At 40.2% G+C, this 19,282-nt stretch overlaps 1 long non-coding RNA gene across 1 annotated transcript; it reads right to left on the bottom strand.

The window, feature by feature from the left end:
* Window positions 1-9,245: 9,245 nt before the first annotated feature.
* On the bottom strand, window positions 9,246-11,437 carry LOC136179760 (uncharacterized). The gene is made up of 2 exons (XR_010666727.1): window positions 10,687-11,437; window positions 9,246-10,579 (listed from the first exon to the last, which is right to left on the bottom strand). It is a non-coding gene; the product is annotated as an uncharacterized lncRNA (long non-coding RNA).
* Window positions 11,438-19,282: the final 7,845 nt, after the last annotated feature.

The raw sequence follows: 19,282 nt of genomic DNA, 5'->3' as shown, positions 1-19,282 counted from the left end.
CACACACACTCACACTCACACACACTCACACACAACAAATGTAATACTTCACTGAAGAATTTCTGTTTGCGCACATGGACTTGTGTAATTTTGGCATTGCAAAGAGCAGTAAAGAAGTTAGGGCCCTAAGTTCGGGGTTTTTACTTCAAAAAGATGTGTTTTGAAAAAATGCCTGTTGAACTCAAAGTTGTAATGGGTTTCTGTTGGAAATGCCTGGGTTTTTCTAGTGTTGATGTACAGAACTATAGGGTAAACCTTTTGTCATTTTGCTGAAGTTGGCATTTCTTTAGTATATCTGTGTATTAAGTTGTCAACTATTCTTAAAAGTTACTGTGTTTCTGAACTATTTTACAATAGTTGTTGCTGTGTCTTTCTGATACAAAATTGGACTTTCTCTGGTTGAAGTTTGATATTTGTTTATTTTGCTCCTGTGTTGTGTCATGAGGACAGGTCTGGAGATACAATGTTTACTCAGATATATGTCATTTGAATGTTTTGACATGCTGCTTATACTGAGGCAATAATTTTAATATTTGCAAACGTTTGTTACTGCGTTGAATCTTGCACTGTGATAATGTAAATGTTCTGATCATAAATGATCATAGGCTGTTTGCCAAAGCCCACTATAAGCTGCTGGAAGGTTTTTTATAATCACTATAATGTTTGGCTGATGTTTAAGTCATTTAATAAAGTGATCTGCATTTAAAGAACTGTGTTAAAATGTGTTTAATGTTCATTAAGAATTTGTGTATTTCAGGATATTATGTTAAAGCAACTTAAAAAAAATTATGTAATCAGTTTCAACAAATGTTTTAAGTAATTCAAAATGTTGTTTTGAGTTGTAAGAGTTTTTAATTATAGGAAAGTTTTCAAAACTAAATTAATGTTAATATAATGTAAATAATTACTTTAGGAAAACATACATTTTATTATTTATTTATTTATTTATTTATTCCGTACATGTCAAAACACACAACAGAAAAGGAGAAAGAGAAAAAAAAAAAAAATTCACACTTTATCCCATGTACGGAAAGGAGCAGGGAGAAGAATAATTCTTGTTTTGCCTGCCCCTTACTCAAAAAGCAAACAATAAATGTCTGGATGGTCTGTCCAATTACAATCAATGAATGAATATCATGCCAACATAAAACAAATCTGACAATTCAGTCTTCACTTCCTCAGAAAGTAGAAGGAAAACACACAGAACACACTAACTGCCACTTTCATACCGTCTGATAACTTTGTTCTTGTACATTTTCTTAAACTGAAATATCTGAACACAGCCCTTCAAATCATTATTTAAATAATTCCACAATTTAATTCCAATGACAGAAATACACTTCTGTTTTAAAGTTGTCCTCGCAAACTGATGCTTAAGATGAAATTTTCTTCTATGCTCTTCACCTTCTGAGCTAAAAACAAACATCTTTTGTAAACTTTCTGGTAATACTTTACTCTTTGCTCTGAACATAACTACAAGTGTCTGTAACTCAGCTAAATCTTTCAGTTTCAATAAACCTGATCTTAAAAGCAGCCCATTGGTGTGCTCTCTATAGTGGACTTTATGAATGATTCTTACCGCTCTTTTCTGTAAAATAAATAACGGATTAATGTTTGTGACGTAAGTGTTACCCCACACTTCAACACAATAACTAAAATAAGGCAAAATAAGTGAACAATACAAAATCCACAATACCTTACAATCCAAGATAAACTTTGCTTTGTTTAAAACAAAGATATTCTTGGACACTTTTTTTTTTAACATGAGCTATATGTGATTTCCACGTTAACTTATCATCCATGATCACACCCAAAAAACGAAATTCAGACACTCTTTCAATATTAACTCCATCTATAGACAACAAAACGTTTTCATCCTTTTTTTGGTTTGCAATAATCATAAAGTTAATTTTATTCAAATTTAAGGATAACTTATTTTCGCCAAACCATGCTTTTAATTTGACCATTTCATTTTCAATACTTCCTGCTAGAGTTTTTAAGTCATGTCCTGAGCAAAAAAAAATTGTATCGTCAGCAAATAAAACAAACTGCAGTAACTTAGAAACTTAACATATGTCAAATGTTTGTATGGTCCGTGCTCGTCTGGACTGCCCTGTCCTTGGTCTTCAACCCAACGGCAGCGGTACTCCATTACACAGCCGCTGAGCTCCTGCAACTACGCTTCCACCTGTCCGATCCTCCACCGGCTTTGCATCTCTACCTGGACATCGCTCGTCATGCCCGTCGGAAATATATCCACCGTGGTTCCCGACGGGGCTTTCAAATTGACGACTCCATACCAATACAATCCATCTGGTCCTCATCTCGCCAACCCCGAAGAAACTCCAGCCGGAAAGTTGACCACACTGTCCTAGCCAGCCTAGCCAGGTCGGCTAACGTCTGGGTCAAACACGACCACAACGATGTCACCTTCGGATTATTCAACACCTGCTCTCTGACCAGCAAAGGTCCTCTCCTCCAGGAGCTCCTGGTTGACCGTAAGATTGATTTTTTGTGTTTAACCGAAACATGGCAACAACCTAATGACTTTTCACAGCTGAATGAAAGTACCCCTCCTGGGTTTGTTTACATCTGTCAACCCCGTGCCTCTGGCAGAGGGGGAGGTCTCGCCATAGTTTACCGCGAGAATTGGAAAGTGTCGCCTGTTTCTGTCCCTGTTCAGTTGTCTTTTGAATCTATTGCCTTACAACTGAATGGGCCTACACCTACCATAGTGGCCACTGTCTATCGTCCACCAAAGCCCAATACTGATTTCTTGAATGAATTTGCTTCATTTTTAACTCATCTGTGCTCACTCTCCCCTAACATAATATTGCTGGGAGATTTTAATATACATATGGATAAAACTAACAATGCCTTGACGAAGGACTTTACATCCTGCCTTGACAGCTTTGGATTGCAGCAACATATTGATTTTCCTGCACACTCCAAAGGACATATCTTGGACTTAATCTGCTGCTCTGCTGTCACTCCTCTTGACTGCACTGCAGATGTCCTTCCCATTTCTGATCACATGTTAATATCTTTCAATGTCAAACTTACACTATCCAAAAAATATCTGCCAAGTGTCATTTCATATCGCAACATCAAGGACATTAACTTAACTGCTCTCTCCAGTGGCATTGACAACCTCCCCAGCATAAACTGTTTATCCACCCCCGATAAACTGGTTTCTCATTACAATGATGGTCTTCATAGCCTCTTAAATACCCTGGCTCCTTTAAAAACCCGGACTGTTTCATTCACCCACTCTGCTCCATGGTTTACACCTGAACTTCGCCTACTCAAAACAAAAGGCCGTCGCCTGGAACGTCTCTACAAGAAAACTGGACTTCTTATTCACAGAGAAATGTACAATAACCACATTCTCCACTACAAGGACAGTCTCTCTACAGCTAAATCAACTCACTACGCAGGTATCATCAGCTCAGGTGAAGGGAATACAAGGACACTATTCTCCATCATCAACAACATACTACAACCACCGGACTCTCTTGCTTCTCATCTGTTTTCCACCGCCTATTGTAACTCTTTAATGTCATTTTTCACTGCTAAAGTAGACAAGATTTACCAGCAACTGACTCCTAACATCTCATCTCTCCCAGTCTTCTTACCTCCTCTCTCTCACTCACTTTCAAGTTTCAAACTTCCTTCTGTTGCTGAAATATCTGACCTCATTCAGAAATCAAAACCATCTACCTGTCCATTAGACCCTCTCCCTACTGTCCTAGTAAAAGCTTGCCTACCCCCTCTGTCTTCCCTAATAATGGTCATCATACATTCCTCCCTCACCTCTGGTCTTGTTCCCATTTCTTTCAAGTCAGCTTCAATAACCCCTATACTTAAGAAACCTGCTGCAGACCCAAATGACTTCAATAACTTCCGTCCTATCTCTAATCTACCCTTCCTATCCAAAATTCTTGAAAAAACAGTTGCATCTCAGGTTCACACTCATTTGTCTGACAATAACCTCTATGAACAGTTCCAGTCTGGTTTCCGCCCCCTCCATAGCACAGAGACAGCATTGGTAAAAATCACCAACGACCTCCTCATGGCAGCTGATTCCGGACTTCTAACCATCCTCATCCTCCTTGATCTAAGTGCAGCCTTCAACACCATCTCCCATCACACACTCCTTGACAGACTTGCCTCCATTGGAATCACTGACACACCCTTGCACTGGTTTTCATCCTATCTCTCTGGTCGTGCTCAGTTCACTCAACTCGGAACCTTCAAATCCCAACCATTTCCAGTCACCACCGGTGTTCCTCAGGGTTCTGTCCTGGGCCCCCTTCTGTTCATCATCTATCTCCTTCCTCTTGGCCATATCTTCCGTAAGTATAACATCCAGTTCCATTGCTATGCGGATGACACCCAGCTCTATCTATCCACCAAACCCATCTCCTCCCTCCCGCCCACTTCCCTGACTGATTGCCTGCAAGAAATTAAATCCTGGTTCACCTTCAACTTCCTCAAATTAAACAGTGACAAAACCGAGCTTCTCCTCATCGGCACCAAATCAACAATCTCCAAACTTGACAGTTTTTCTCTGGCTATTGACCACTCCTCAGTTTCCCCTTCCCCTCAGGTTAAGAGTCTGGGTGTCATCCTTGACAGCACACTATCATTCCAAGCTCACATCAATAATGTCACCCGGTCTGCTTATTTCCATCATCGTAACATTAATCGCCTCCGCCCGTCCCTCACTCTCAGCAGTACTGCCATCCTCGTCAACACCCTGGTTACATCCCGCATTGACTACTGCAACTCCCTTCTCTTTGGTCTCCCTCTCAAGTCCATCCACAAACTTCAACTGGTCCAGAATTCTGCCGCTCGCATCATCACCAGAACGCCCTCTGTCAATCACATCACCCCTGTCCTACAGCAGCTTCATTGGCTCCCGGTTAAACATCGCATCACCTTAAAAATTCTGCTTCTCACCTTCAAGGCCATCCACAACCTCGCTCCGCTTTACATCTCTGAACTCCTGCACATCAACATACCTACTCACACTCTCAGGTCTTCTTCTTCCATTCAACTCACTGCACCACCCGCCCGCCTGTCCACCTTGGGGTCCAGGGCCTTCAGCCGCTCTGCCCCCCACCTCTGGAACTCCCTCCCACCACAAATCCGTAATATCAACACTCTCTCCATTTTCAAATCTCATCTCAAAACACATCTTTTTAAACTGGCATATTCAGTCTGATCATTCTCCACCCGTTCTCATAACTCCTTTACATCCTGTACATTTGTGTTTTTTAATGTTAATTTTATCGTTGTGTTGTTACCTTGTTGTTTTTTTATCTCTGCTTTGTAAGGTGACCTTGAGAGTTTTGAAAGGCGCCTTTAAATAAAATGTATTATTATTATTATTATTAATGTACAAATTAAAGAGTTTAGGCCCCAAAACCGAGCCTTGTGGGACTCCACATTCAATATTCAAATACTCAGATGTACTACCAGAAAATAGTACATATTGCTGTCTGTTAATTAAATAGCTACTTAACCAGTTCAGAACAACTCCTCTCACACCATACATATATAATTTAGAAATTAATATTTTGTGATCTATTGTATCAAACGCTTTTTTCAGATCAATGAATACACCAATTGTATATTTTTTACTGTCTATTGCTGTAGACATTTCTTCTGTTATTTTCATTAATGCTAAAGCTGTAGACCGGTTCTTCCGGAATCCAAACTGACTCTCACTTAACAAATTATTTTTTTCAATAAAATTATCTAATTTTTCTGCAAACAATTTCTCAAGTACCTTTGAAAATTGTGATAATACGGACACTGGTCTGTAATTAGTAAAGCTGTGTTTGTATCCTGTTTTAAAAAGTGGAATTACCTTCGCTATTTTCATTCTATCTGGAAAAATACCTGTACGAAAAGAAAGATTGAAAATATGGCTAAGAGGTTGAATTATACAATCAATTGTCATTTTCACAATAATCATATCAATCCCGTCACTGTCAGTTGATGTCTTATTTTTAGATTTTGCCACAATAGATCTTATCTCACTCTCATTCATTTCTTCAAGAAACATAGACTGCAATATTTGACCATCTCTATTCCAGCCACCTGCCGTTTGACAATCATTTTGTTTTTTAATAGACTTTGCGAGATTAGGTCCAACATTTACAAAAAAAGAATTAAATTCATTAACCACTTCATTCATGTTCTCAAACATCTCATTATTGTCGTTCTTAAAATAGCTCGGTGTACTTGTGGACACAGGATTATTTCCTATTACCTTGTTCATAATTTTCCATGTACTTTTGATGTCATTTTTGTTTTCCTGTAACACTTTATTATAATAATCTTTTTTGGCTTGTCTAATTATAAAAGTCAACTTATTTTTGTAAACCTTATATTGCCTTTCTGCATCCTTTGTTTGGAATTTAATAAAGTCCCTGTAAAATTTGTTTTTCTTTTTGCATGCATTTTGCAAGCCCTTTGTAATCCATGGCTTTTTAATATAACAAACTTTTTGTTTATATTGAATGATGGGACAATGTTTATTGTAAAGGGACAAGTATCCATTCAAAAAGGAATTATAGGAATCATTTATCTCTTCTACATAAACACCTTCCCACTGTTCTTTGAAAAGATCATTTTGAAGTCTATGTATTGCTTCATCAGTTCTTACCCTTGCATATCTGTTACGAACTTCATTCTTCTTGCTCTTTATTTGACAGTCATTTATTGAAAACACTGGTAAATGGTCACTTATGTCATTAATTAATAGGCCACTTCTGGCATTATTTTGCACAACATTTATAAAAATATTATCAATTAATGTTGCACCTGAAGATGTTATCCAACTGGGCTTGGTAATCAGTGGGTATAGCCCTCTGCTGTATAATGCATCAAGGAAATCTGATGTGGCTTTGTGTTTAGATGTAATTAGGAGATCTATATTAAAATCCCCACAAATAATACATGTTATTCTTTCATTTAACATGTCCATTAATTCTTCCAGTTTATCTAGAATGTCTATATTTGAAGTTGGTGTTCTGTACACACAACTTACAATATTTCTGTTCTTTTCCATTTAAATTTCCACAGTTATACACTCCATTAAATCATCAATTGCTGTCATCATGGATTTAACTGGTTTGCATTTCAGGTCACTGTCTACAAACAGGGCCACACCCCCTCCCCTCTTATTGCTTCTGTTCATATAATGTAACTCATAACCCTCAATATGAAAATCAACACCTTTCTCTTGATTTAACCACTTCTCAGATAAGGCTATCAACTTAAATTTACCTTGAAGTGAACTCAGATATCCATTGATCTTGGTGAAGCTCGCATAAAGACTTCTACAATTGAAATGTATTAACGAAAATCTATTGTCTAATTCAACATTGTCTTTGAAATCATTATCAGTATAATATTTACACGTGTCATTAATGTGATTAAACACATGACTCTCTGGGTCGACATCCGATTCAAAATCATACATTTTATACTTTCAGATCTGGAAAGGACTTGGCTTCCTATTGTTTCAGTCATTTGTTCGTTTTAGAAAGATGTATGTACCCAAAAGGAAACACATTTGTCGCTGCTTTTATGATCTGCGCATACCTTTTTAATCTTTTTCTCCTGCATGCCGATCCATAGAGTCCAGTATCATCTTTATACCACGCATCAGCTCACTCGCTGGTTTTCTCTTGCTCTTGGAGCAAGCTGTCTCCCAGCCTGCTGCCTGTAGTGTTGACTCCAAGTCCAGCTCCCCAGCTGGAAGCTCCATGTTGATGCCGAACTCACGTAAACCCTCTGCCGCGACTGCAGGATTGTCAAACACCTTGAATTTCCCGTCCCTGTCAAATACTTTCAGTCTGGCTGGAAAGAGTATACGAGACTTGATCTTTCTTTCCTGAAGTTGTTTTCTCACTTGTTTGTATTTTGCTCGTTCCTCGAACACCTGAGCAGTGAAGTCTTCATCAAAACAAATCCTGTGGTCATTCATCCAAATATCCTTCTTTGCCCAGGCAGCTTGAAGCACCCTTTGCCTATCGTTAAAGTTTTGAAAACGGACTATTATTGACCTAGGACGTTGGTTATGTCCGGTATATGGTCTGGCTCGGTGTGCCCTCTCTAGCTTAATGGCCTCGTTAATATCCAGTTTCTCCTGTATTATGGTTTCCACAAATGCAATCATGTTATTTCCCTCGCATTTCTCAGGCACTGAATTAATTCTTAGATTTTTTCTCCGAGCACGGCCTTCAGTTCCCTCACATTTTACTTCCAACTTTTTCTGCAGGCGCAGACTGTGGATGAGCACTTGTGTCACGGCAATTTCACGATCCTCGTTTTCCGCGATTCTTAATTCGGCTGCGTCCATTCTCACTTTTAGTTGTCAGGTGTGTTCTCTTAATTCATTTATTTCCTTCTTTAATGCTCCAAAGTTCCCAGCAGTTTCCACACGGAATTCCCTGATTTCTTTTAAAATCTCAGAAAGACCTGAGATGCCTTCCATACCTGCAACAGGTGGAGTTTTCTCCTGTGGATTGATTGCACAGAGTTCTGCCTGCTTCTGTCTTTCTTTCTGACTTTGTCGTGTCGACATTTTCTTCTTTTCCTGACTGAGAAAAATATATTTTGACGAGCTTGTTTTTGTACAAAATGCCCAAAGTTCATTCAAAAAAAAAAAAATTCATTCAAAACAGTTCTAATTCACAAATGTTTGTGGAGCGTTAAATCTCAGCCTCCCCCAGCATGGACAGCCATCTTTCATCCATATAATCATCATAAATAATTCATGGTAACGCTTCACAAAGTATTTGAGTTTGCAGTACTTAATTTGTATTTGTTCTTTCAGAATAAAAAAAACATGTAAATAATACTTAATAATTAGTGTAACATTAACATACAAAATGAAGTAAGTGTCACTTGATTACGCTAAGTTAATAGTACTTTATGTAATTATGTTTATTATAACTTAAAAGATTGAGTTGTTAGAACTTAAGATTTTCGATGTAATCAGTTTCAACTATTTTTTTGAGTTCAATTAACTTATCGGGTTTTACAGTGTACCACAAAACCATCACCATCTCCTCACCTCTGGCAGCCTGGTGGAAAACCCATAATATCACCAAGTCATCACCAGCACCATGTACATACACCCCAGTATGGCACAATCCAGACCTCCAGCTACACAACACCCCCATCCACTTTCCATCATGGCAACAAAAGGAAATCACTCACCTCCATCTCCTTAAAACAACCAATTTATATCATTCAGTACATTCATCCAGAAATACGGGTTGGGAGGGACCAGTTCCTCTGATATCAACAATTTAAAAATTAATACAACCAACAACAATCTACAACCTTCTCAATCAAGTGAAAAAATCTAATCTAACCCGTCCAGTCTGTATCCTGCTGGGGCTGTCAGCTGCTGTTGGGGGCCGTGGGTCGGGTGGAGGGGGCCTCTTGCCTGACCCCCCGATGTCCCTGTGAGACCCCTCTTTTCAGTTCTTCTCAAATGTTGCATGAGTGTGTATGAATGTATATGTATGTGTGTATACCTATGTGCATGTATGTATGGATATATATATTTTCCTCTTTGTTTCTATGATGGTCACATTAACACTATACCTTTAATTTGATTGTTTTATCATTTTTCTTCATACATATATATATTTTAGATTTATTCTTAGATTGTTTTCTCTTTACTTCCCACCTGACTTCTGACCTTGATGAATGAACTGCAACTCACACCAGATCTAAAAATCTCATAGCTTTCTATTACCCTCCATCAACATAGAAAAGTTCAGAAGTCACCATATCTCATTTCAATCTATGGCCCGTGTGATTGTTGTGTTGTGTCTTTTCTAATGTTTCACTGTTTTGACTTGTTTCTGTTTTCTTGTTAGTTTGGTTATTGGTTTTTGTTTTTGCTGTTATTTCTATGTGCAAATATTTGTAGGTTTGTTTTTTTGTCAACTTTATCACCAATATATAAATGTTAGATTTAAAAAAAAATCTTATTACCCATAATTCTCTGCTTGTAAAGAGTGTGTATTGTTTAAGTGCGTTTACAATGAGGTTTATAATCCAAAACAAATATGAGGGCTGATTGATTTTTAAGGTCTTTATCATGTCTGAGCTGCTTCAGTGAAGTGTGTCAGTCTCTGCAGAAACTTCCAGCTGCAGCAGTCAGTTCAGTTTCTGTTCAGTCTGACTGAGGGAGGTTTTTGTACGACGCTTTTTCACTGTGTGAACACAGCCTGACTGTTGATGTAGTGATAACTCTGACAGTAGTAAACTGCTGCATCTTCAGTCTGGACTCCACTGATGGTCAGAGTGAAGGCAGAGTTTGATCCACTGCCTGAAAAACGATCTGGAATCCCTGATGCTCGAGTGCTAGCAAAGTAAATGAGGAGTTTAGGAGTTCCTCCATCTTTCTGTTGGTACCAGGCTAAGTAGTGGTTACTGTTATAGACATAAACATTCTGACTGGTTCTACATGAGATGGAGACGGAGGCTCCCAGAGCAGAGGTCACTGCTGCAGGCTGAGTCACTGTGACCTGTCCTCTGGACTCTGAGGATACAGAGACAAAAACAGAAAGCAGCATCAGGGTTTAGTGGGCTTCATTTCAGAGGGACGGATGTTCATAGAGGAGAGGAGTTTGATTCTCTGGACTTTACCTGTGAAGCAGCAGCAGAGGAGGAGAGTCCAGATGAGGACGCACATCAAAGTCATGTTTTTGATGATGAGGACGAGGATTTCTGTTGTGACGAAGGACAGCTGTCAGTCATCCAGTGCTCAACTGTCAGGACTATAAAGTCTCCCAGAGCACTGGAGCATGGTGCTGCTGATGCAAAGTGGCTCTCTATGGAAATGTTCTGAGAAAATGGCTGATTTTGAGTTGATAATATCACAATGTACTGAAAACAAATTTGAATATGAGAAGTTTTTACTTCATTAGAAACCAACTGTGGAGCATCATCAGCATACAAGGTCATCGTGAGGTTTTATTATAGTTCCAATATCTATTTTATTAATTTGTTCATGACCACAAAGACAAATGACTGATTCTACTTCACTTCTCATTCACTGTACTCATCGTTGATTTGAGATAAGTCCTCCACCTGCTGTTTAGACATCCTGCAAAAATACTTTCTTGTAAGGATGTGCTAAAAGTTTGTTTTTCACTTCTAAAGAGAGTTATATTGCCCTCAATCAATGCAAATAACAGGAATAAGACAAATACAACAGAAAGGTATCAAGAGAAAGTTAAAGCTATAAAACAATACAATGAAGGATTTTTTTTTTTTTAAAGTCAGCAAGATGGAAACAATATAAAAATAATGAAGTGGGAGATCACATCACATCACAGGCACTAACAGAATGAAAAAGAAAATAAATGGTTAAAAAATCTTTAAAAGGTAAAATCCTATAAAAGCAATTCTATAAAAGTGAGTTTTAAGAAGTGATTTAAAAGATGTCACCAAATCTGCTCGCCTTATCTCGTCAGGCAGGTCGTTTCAAAGTCGAGGGGTCCTGATCGCAAAAGGCTCAGTCTCCTTTAGATTTGAGCCTCGACTTTGGAACGATCAGAAGGGCGCCGCCTGAGGATCTGAGGTCACGAGATGGTTTGTAGTGGGTTAACATTTCGCCAATGTAATTGGGGCAAGACCAAGACGAGCTTTAAAAGTGAGAAGTAAAATCTTAAAATCAGTTCTAAAAGAGACAGGTAGCCAGTGAAGGGAAGCGAGGACAGGAGTTATGTGATGTCATCTTTTAAAACCAGTAAGAAGCCTAGCTGCTGCGTTCCAGTTGGAAAGGGAGAGTGATTCACGAGTTGTTCCAGAGAGAAGGGAGCTGCAATAGTCCGGACGAGAAAAGATTAGTGAGGGAATAACTTTTTCCAGGTCATCAGGTGGGAGAATTGATTTGATTTTTGAAATGGTTCTGATGTGGATGAAACAGGACTGGATGACCTTCTTGATGTGTTGTTCGAAGGTGAGGTCTGAATCAAAAATTCACTCCTAAATTTCTTGCAGAGGGTGTGATGTTAGCAGAGAGGGGATCTAGGGAACTTTCGATCTGGCTGATGTTTGGGTGTGGATAATTGAAGACTATGATTTCTGAATTTGACTCATCTGATTGTAAAAAAAAAACTTTGGGCCATCCAACATTTAATATCCCTGAGACAGTTAAAAACAGCAACTAGGCTTTCTTGGTCACCAGGCCTCAGCTGAACGTATATCTGTGTGTCGTCCGCAAAGCACTGAAAAGAAAGGTTATGGCCATGAATAATTTTGCCAAGTGGGAGCATATGAATGGAAAATAAAAGAGGACCTAAAAATGAACCTAGCGGGACACCACAGGTGGAGGATGAGTGAAGGTTTTATCTAAAAGATAGGAATAAAAGCAAACTAAGTGCAGTGCCCTTGACACCAATCCAGGACTCGAGTCGTTCAATTAAAACGGCATGATCTACTGTGTCGAATGCTGTGCTCAAATCTAAAAGAATTAAAATAGCAAGGAACATAGTTTAATGATTTATTTTGTCTTTCTGTTGTTTCAGGTCATGTTAGACACTTGATGACATGTTTTAAGAGTTTTAGATCATGTTTAGATTTTTTAAGGGGTATGTAGGGATACATTTGGACCAACTTTGATATTACTATGACAGAGAGTGTGTGTGTGTGTGTGTGTGTGTGTGTGTGTGTGTGTGTGTGTGTGTGTGTGTGTGTGTGTGTTCTCAGTGAAGTGTATCAGTCTCTGCAGAAACTTCCAGCTGCAGCAGTCAGTTCAGTTTCTGTTCAGTCTGACTGAGGGAGGTTTTTGTACGACGCTTTTTCACTGTGTGAACACATTCTGACTGTTGATATAGTGATAACTCTGACAGTAGTAAACTGCTGCATCTTCAGTCTGGACTCCACTGATGGTCAGAGTGAAGGCAGAGTTTGATCCACTGCCTGAAAAACGACCTGGAATCCCTGATTCTCGAGTGCTAGCATAGTAAATGAGGAGTTTAGGAGTTCCTCCATCTTTCTGTTGGTACCAGGCTAAAAGGTGGTTACTGCTATAGACATAAACATTCTGACTGGTTCTACATGAGATGGAGACGGAGGCTCCCAGAGCAGAGGTCACTGCTGCAGGCTGAGTCACTGCGACCTGTCCTCTGGACTCTGAGGATACAGAGACAAAAACAGAAAGCAGCATCAGGGTTTAGTGGGCTTCATTTCAGAGGGACGGATGTTCATAGAGGAGAGGAGTTTGATTCTCTGGACTTTACCTGTGAAGCAGCAGCAGAGGAGGAGAGTCCAGATGAGGACGCACATCAAAGTCATGTTTTTGATGATGAGGACGAGGATTTCTGTTGTGATGAAGGACAGCTGTCAGTCATCCAGTGTTCAACTGTCAGGACTATAAAGTCTCCCAGAGCACTGGAGCATGGTGCTGCTGATGCAAAGTGGCTCTCTATGGAAATGTTCTGAGAAAATGGCTGATTTTTAGCTGATTCAAAATGTGTTGAAAACTAATCTGAATATGAGAAGTTTTAATTTTTTATATGGTTTCAGGTCATGCTTGACATAATCTTAAAAGGTTGTGACAATTTTTTGTTTTTAAGGGATCTGCAGGGGTTAATATGGACCAACTGTGATGGTACAAAGGCCCAGTATGTGTTCTATATATAGTCCAAAATATTATTATTATTATTATTATTCACAATCTCTATGTCCATGGATGGTCACATGTTTGGGAGGAGTGGGAGGTTAATTGTGAGCCAGTAAAGATGGACGTAAATATTAATGTGTCTCTAAAGGTTTAATGACTTTAGAAATTCCTTCTTTATTTTCTCATTTTAATAAGATGTTTTTCTTTGTAGTAACAACGTTCTCATATATATGAACTATACTGGAATAATACTGGAACAATGCAGCTTATCAGAGAGATGAAGAAATGATCAGAAAGTCATCTAGAAGCATTTTTCCCATTTGAATGATGAAGTATGATATCATCAGCATATAGAATCTTCAACGTTTTAGTACAGCATTATGACCTCAACATATGAAACAACTGATGTTTCTTTGATGAACATAGTCCACTCACAATCATGTCATGTGTTTAGTTTAGCTAAAGACTACACATGATGCTCTGAATGTTTAGAACAGGAGCATGATGTTTGAAAACCTCCAAATATAATCTGTAAAAAAGTATGAATCTATTTGAAGTGTTTTTAACGTTTGGGTCACTTTATGAACGTGTTCACTTTGCAGCTTATCTACAGTGAATGTAATTTGTTTAGACTTATATTCTTAATGCTCTTTTCAAACAAACTTATCAATAAACACAGTTATACTATAAACTGTTCTCTGTTTTATGGAGCTAGTTAGCAGACAATCTTGTAAAGTGCATCTGTTACTATGCAGCTGTTCAGTCAGATCAATTCCTCTTCAGCTGACGGAGGTTTTTGTATGACGTTGTATCACTGTGTGAACGGGTAGCTGCTATACTGCTGACAATAATAATCTCCTGAATCTTCAGTCTGGACTCCACTAACAGTCAGAGTGAAGTCAGTTCCAGATCCACTTCCACTAAAACGAGTAGAAACTCCAGACTGACGGTTTGTAGAAGAATAAATCAGGAGTTTAGGAGCTTCTCCAGGTTTCTGAAGATACCAGTGGAGGTCAGCACCAACACTTGTGCTGGTTTGACATCTGATAGAGACAGTCTGTCCTAGAACAACAGACTGAGATCCAGGAGTCTGAGTCAGGAAGATGTCTCCTGATGAACCTGAAGAAACATGAAAAAAAAGGAGAAGGTTATTGAAACAGACGGAGAAAGATGAACAACATCCAAACAGAATCTTTGCTTTCTTAACTTTACAGAAACAGTGGAAAAAAGGTAAATGCTGCTTCTTTAAGTTTTTCTCCATAACAGTGATTATTGTAGTGAACCTGGCCTCACCCTGAACAAGGAGCCCAAAGGTGACCAGGTGTAGAATCAATGACATCATCATCATCATCGTATGTCAGTGTCTCTGAAAGGCCTCAAACAGCCGCTGATCGACACCGGCCTCTTAACGTCCGAGAGCAGAGAGGGAGGACAGATATGCAAACACACAGAGTCAGTCAACTGAAGCGAAATATGTAAATCTACCTCAAGCAAACTATACAAAAAATATGAATTTAAAATTAAAAGAGTTTGTCAAGCTTGATGAGGAATTTTCTCCTCAGTGGATGATTTTAAATATTAGTTTATAACAATACATAACAATACATTTTATGATCAATGCAGTATGATAAAAGGTAAATATAATATTAAAAAACACATGAGGTTATCAATAAAAAGCCTTTTAAAAAAAACTGTCTTGTAAGATGTTGTCAGTATCACTTTTTATAAAAAAAAATATGTGCATTGTGTTACTAGTGATAACCTCAAAATTAAAAAGAATTATGAAAAAAGAAAACATGATATTTTGCATTTTTATTGCCAGACTTGTGAAAATAAGTATCGTGATCCGTATCTTTGAATGTGTTCTTAGAAAAACTGCTGCAGCTTCTTGTTACTCAGTCATGCTCAGCACAGTAAGACTTTCACATGTGTATCTTGAGAACTGAAACTGTCTGTTTCCACGGATCAGCAGTGATGCATTTCTGTTGCCATGGTTACTCAGTTTCACCCGGACGAGAGGAGGACCAGCAGGACCGGCAGCTTTGACGAAACGTTTTCTAGTTTATTTTTCTTTATCTTAATGTGGCTCAGTTACTGTCAGTCCAACAAGTGTTAACAAACTAACAAATAAAAGTGAAACAAGTAAACAAATAAAGAAGAAGGAACAACACTGTTACATTTAACACAAAGTGCACATTGAAAAAGGAATTGAGTAGCTCTCTCATAAATGTAGGCCTATATATTCACTCCAAACTGCTTCTTTGTCATGATCTCAGCTGTGCCTCTTCTTCATTGTTTCTGTGTGGTGTGTTGCTGTTTCCCTGTTTGTGTCATTCAATAAGTAAATATAACCATCTCATGAGAGAGTCACCCTGCAGAGCCAGACCTCAGTTTCCTCCATAGTTTATCAGTCTTGCATGCTTTACGTGGAGAGACAGGGCAGATACAGATAATTAAAGCATTGCAACAATTCAAACATTGCCTGGTCTGCATCTTTTCATCACAAGCCTGCAGAAGTGTAGGCATATCTCGTGCACAGAGGGCCCCCTTGTGGCAAATTTAGAGACATCCTCAAAAATCATTTCTTTCACAAAAACATTTTTGAGTATTCATACAAAATAAAGACACAAATGACAAAATAGTTTGTCACACAGGCGCTCATGTGGAAGTGAGGCAGGGAAGTGAACTCTAAACTCAAGTACTACATGGAGATTGTGTTGGTAATGCCAAGTGTAAACTCCTGCTCTTACTGTAAGTGCTGTCCTTTTGTTGTCACATCGTCCAGGAGGGATGCAAGGTGTGAACAGGACAGATAGTGGGTGTGATTTGTGTTTATTTTGGTGGAGTGTTGGAGACAACAATGCTCAGACTGATGAGGGCAAATATTGATATCAAAGTATCTTGTGCTCACGGTTAATTATCTTGTGCGCACAAGAAACTATCCCTTAAGCACGAGAAGGTTTTGCGTGTGAACAGGGGCGTGTCCAGATTATTTCACCCGGTGGGGGGGGGGGGTATGTCCAGAGTTGTTGATTTCATCTGAAGTCCCGCCTCTGATTAGACTAACAGCCAATCATAGATTTGGATTCTGGGTTGGCAGATCAGATGTCAAAGGGGGGCCCATGCCGCCCCTCTGGACACACCCCTGCATGTGAACAAGATACTTTTTGGTGCTCCCTTGCAAAATGTTCACCACAGTGATAGAAGATCACGTTAGGCCAGAGGGCAGAGAGAGACACATGAACCAAGTCATTTTCATATCAATCCAAAACACCATTTATTAAAACTTTAAACCACGATAACGTAATGAAGCAGTTTCTTTACGTGCACAGACATCTCACAGATTGCTTGCTTGTCTATGGTCATGCGCCTGCGTCGGGGAATAAACACATTCATCCCCCTTCCACTCGCTGGAGATGAATATCACACATCATCTCACCCCCGCCTCACATGCAGCAAAAATTACAACGAGGCTGTCAGAAAAAACAAATGTCTGTTTGCGTCCACACATGCAGCTCAACCTGAACATTTCAGGAGTTTTCAGGAGTTTTTGTACGAGTGTGAAAAGCACCAAAAATGTTCCTTTCAGTTAAAACTTCAGTGACGCTGAAGATTCTTGTTTTTTTATTTCATGGTTGTTTATATGTTTGTGTACTTTTTCTTCCTCCTCTCAGCTCTTCATCTTCCTCCTCTCAGCTCTTCATCTTCCTCCTCTCAGCTCTTCCTCCTCTCAGCTCTTCATCTTCCTCAGCTCTTCCTCCTCTCAGCTCTTCATCTTCCTCCTCTCAGCTCTTCATCTTCCTCAGCTCGTCCTCCTCTCAGCTGTTCCTCCTCTCAGCTGTTCCTCCTCTCAGCTCTTCATCTTCCTCAACTCTTCATCTTCCTCCTCTCAGCTCTTCCTCCTCTCAGCTCTTCATCTTCCTCCTCTCAGCACTTCATCTTCCTCCTCTCAGCTCTTCATCTTCCTCCTCTCAGCTCTTCATCTTCCTCCTCTCAGCTCTTCCTCCTCTCAGCTCTTCATCTTCCTCAGCTCTTCCTCCTCTCAGCTCTTCCTCCTCTCAGCTCTTCATCTTCCTCAGCTCTTCCTCTTCTCAGCTCTTCCTCCTCTCAGCTCTTCCTCCTCCCAGCTCTTCATCTTCCTCCTCTCAGCTCTTCATCTTCCTCCTCTCAGCTCTTCATCTTCCTCCTCTCAGCTCTTCATCTTCCTCCTCTCAGCTCTTCCTCCTCTCAGCTCTTCATCTTCCTCCTCTCAGCTCTTCCTCCTCTCAGCTCTTCATCTTCCTCAGCTCTTAATCTTCCTCCTCTCAGCTCTTCCTCCTCTCAGCTCTTCATCTTCCTCCTCTCAGCTCTTCCTCCTCTCAGCTTATCATCTTCCTCAGCTCTTCCTCCTCTCAGCTCTTCATCTTCCTCAGCTCTTCCTCCTCTCAGCTTTTCATCTTCCTCAGCTCTTCCTCCTCTCAGCTCTTCATCTTCCTCAGCTCTTCCTCCTCTCAGCTCTTCCTCCTCTCAGCTTATCATCTTCCTCAGCTCTTCCTCCTCTCAGCTCTTCATCTTCCTCAGCTCTTCCTCCTCTCAGCTTATCATCTTCCTCAGCTCTTCCTCCTCTCAGCTCTTCATCTTCCTCAGCTCTTCCTCCTCTCAGCTTATCATCTTCCTCCTCTCAGCTCTTCATCTTCCTCCTCTCAGCTCTTCCTCCTCTCAGCTCTTCCTCCTCTCAGCTCTTCATCTTCCTCAGCTCTTCCTCCTCTCAACTCTTCATCTTCCTCAGCTCTTCCTCCTCTCAGCTCTTCCTCCTCTCAGCTCTTCATCTTCCTCCTCTCAGCTCTTCCTCCTCTCAGCTCTTCCTCCTCTCAGCTCTTCATCTTCCTCAGCTCTTCCTCCTCTCAGCTCTTCATCTTCCTCAGCTCTTCCTCCTCTCAGCTCTTCCTCCTCTCAGCTCTTCATCTTCCTCAGCTCTTCCTCCTCTCAGCTCTTCCTCCTCTCAGCTGTTACTCCTCTAAGCTCTTCATCTTCCTCCTCTCAGATCTTCATCTTCCTCCTCTTAGCTCTTCCTCCTCTCAGCTCTTCCTCCTCTCAGCTTATCATCTTCCTCAGCTCTTCCTCCTCTCAGCTCTTCCTCCTCTCAGCTCTTCATCTTCCTCAGCTCTTCCTCCTCTCAGCTCTTCATCTTCCTCCTCTCAGCTTATCATCGTCCTCAGCTCTTCCTCCTCTCAGCTCTTCCTCCTCTCAGCTCTTCATCTTCCTAGTGTTGCTAAGATGGCGACTTTCTCGCTTAATCTCGCGACTTTTTCTGGTGTTTTGGAGACTCTGAGGTGAAAGCACGTATCGCTCTGCAGTTACTGTCCTCAACGAGCAGCGGGTGCTGCCGTGAGCCCCTCCCCCGTCCCAAAGCACTCACAGGCGGTCAGTCTCACAGTAGTCTCGCGCAGCAGTCCCAGCTGCAGTCAGAGCAGAGAGGAGTCTATCGGCTGCTTGTTTTCATAGCATGCTTAAGCCATATAGTTGGTGTGCTTCTGCACGGTACAGTTTAGGCACGAGCACAAGCACGCGGGCACACAACGCTGACAGCCTCCATTCAGGAGAAATCCAGGAGAGAAAGATATTCCAATCTGT

The sequence above is a fragment of the Labrus bergylta genome, chromosome 8, assembly GCF_963930695.1.
Source record: "Labrus bergylta chromosome 8, fLabBer1.1, whole genome shotgun sequence".
Taxonomy (NCBI): domain Eukaryota; kingdom Metazoa; phylum Chordata; class Actinopteri; order Labriformes; family Labridae; genus Labrus; species Labrus bergylta.
Note: the sequence above shows the minus strand (reverse complement) of the source record. Positions and strands in the feature narration are given on the sequence as shown.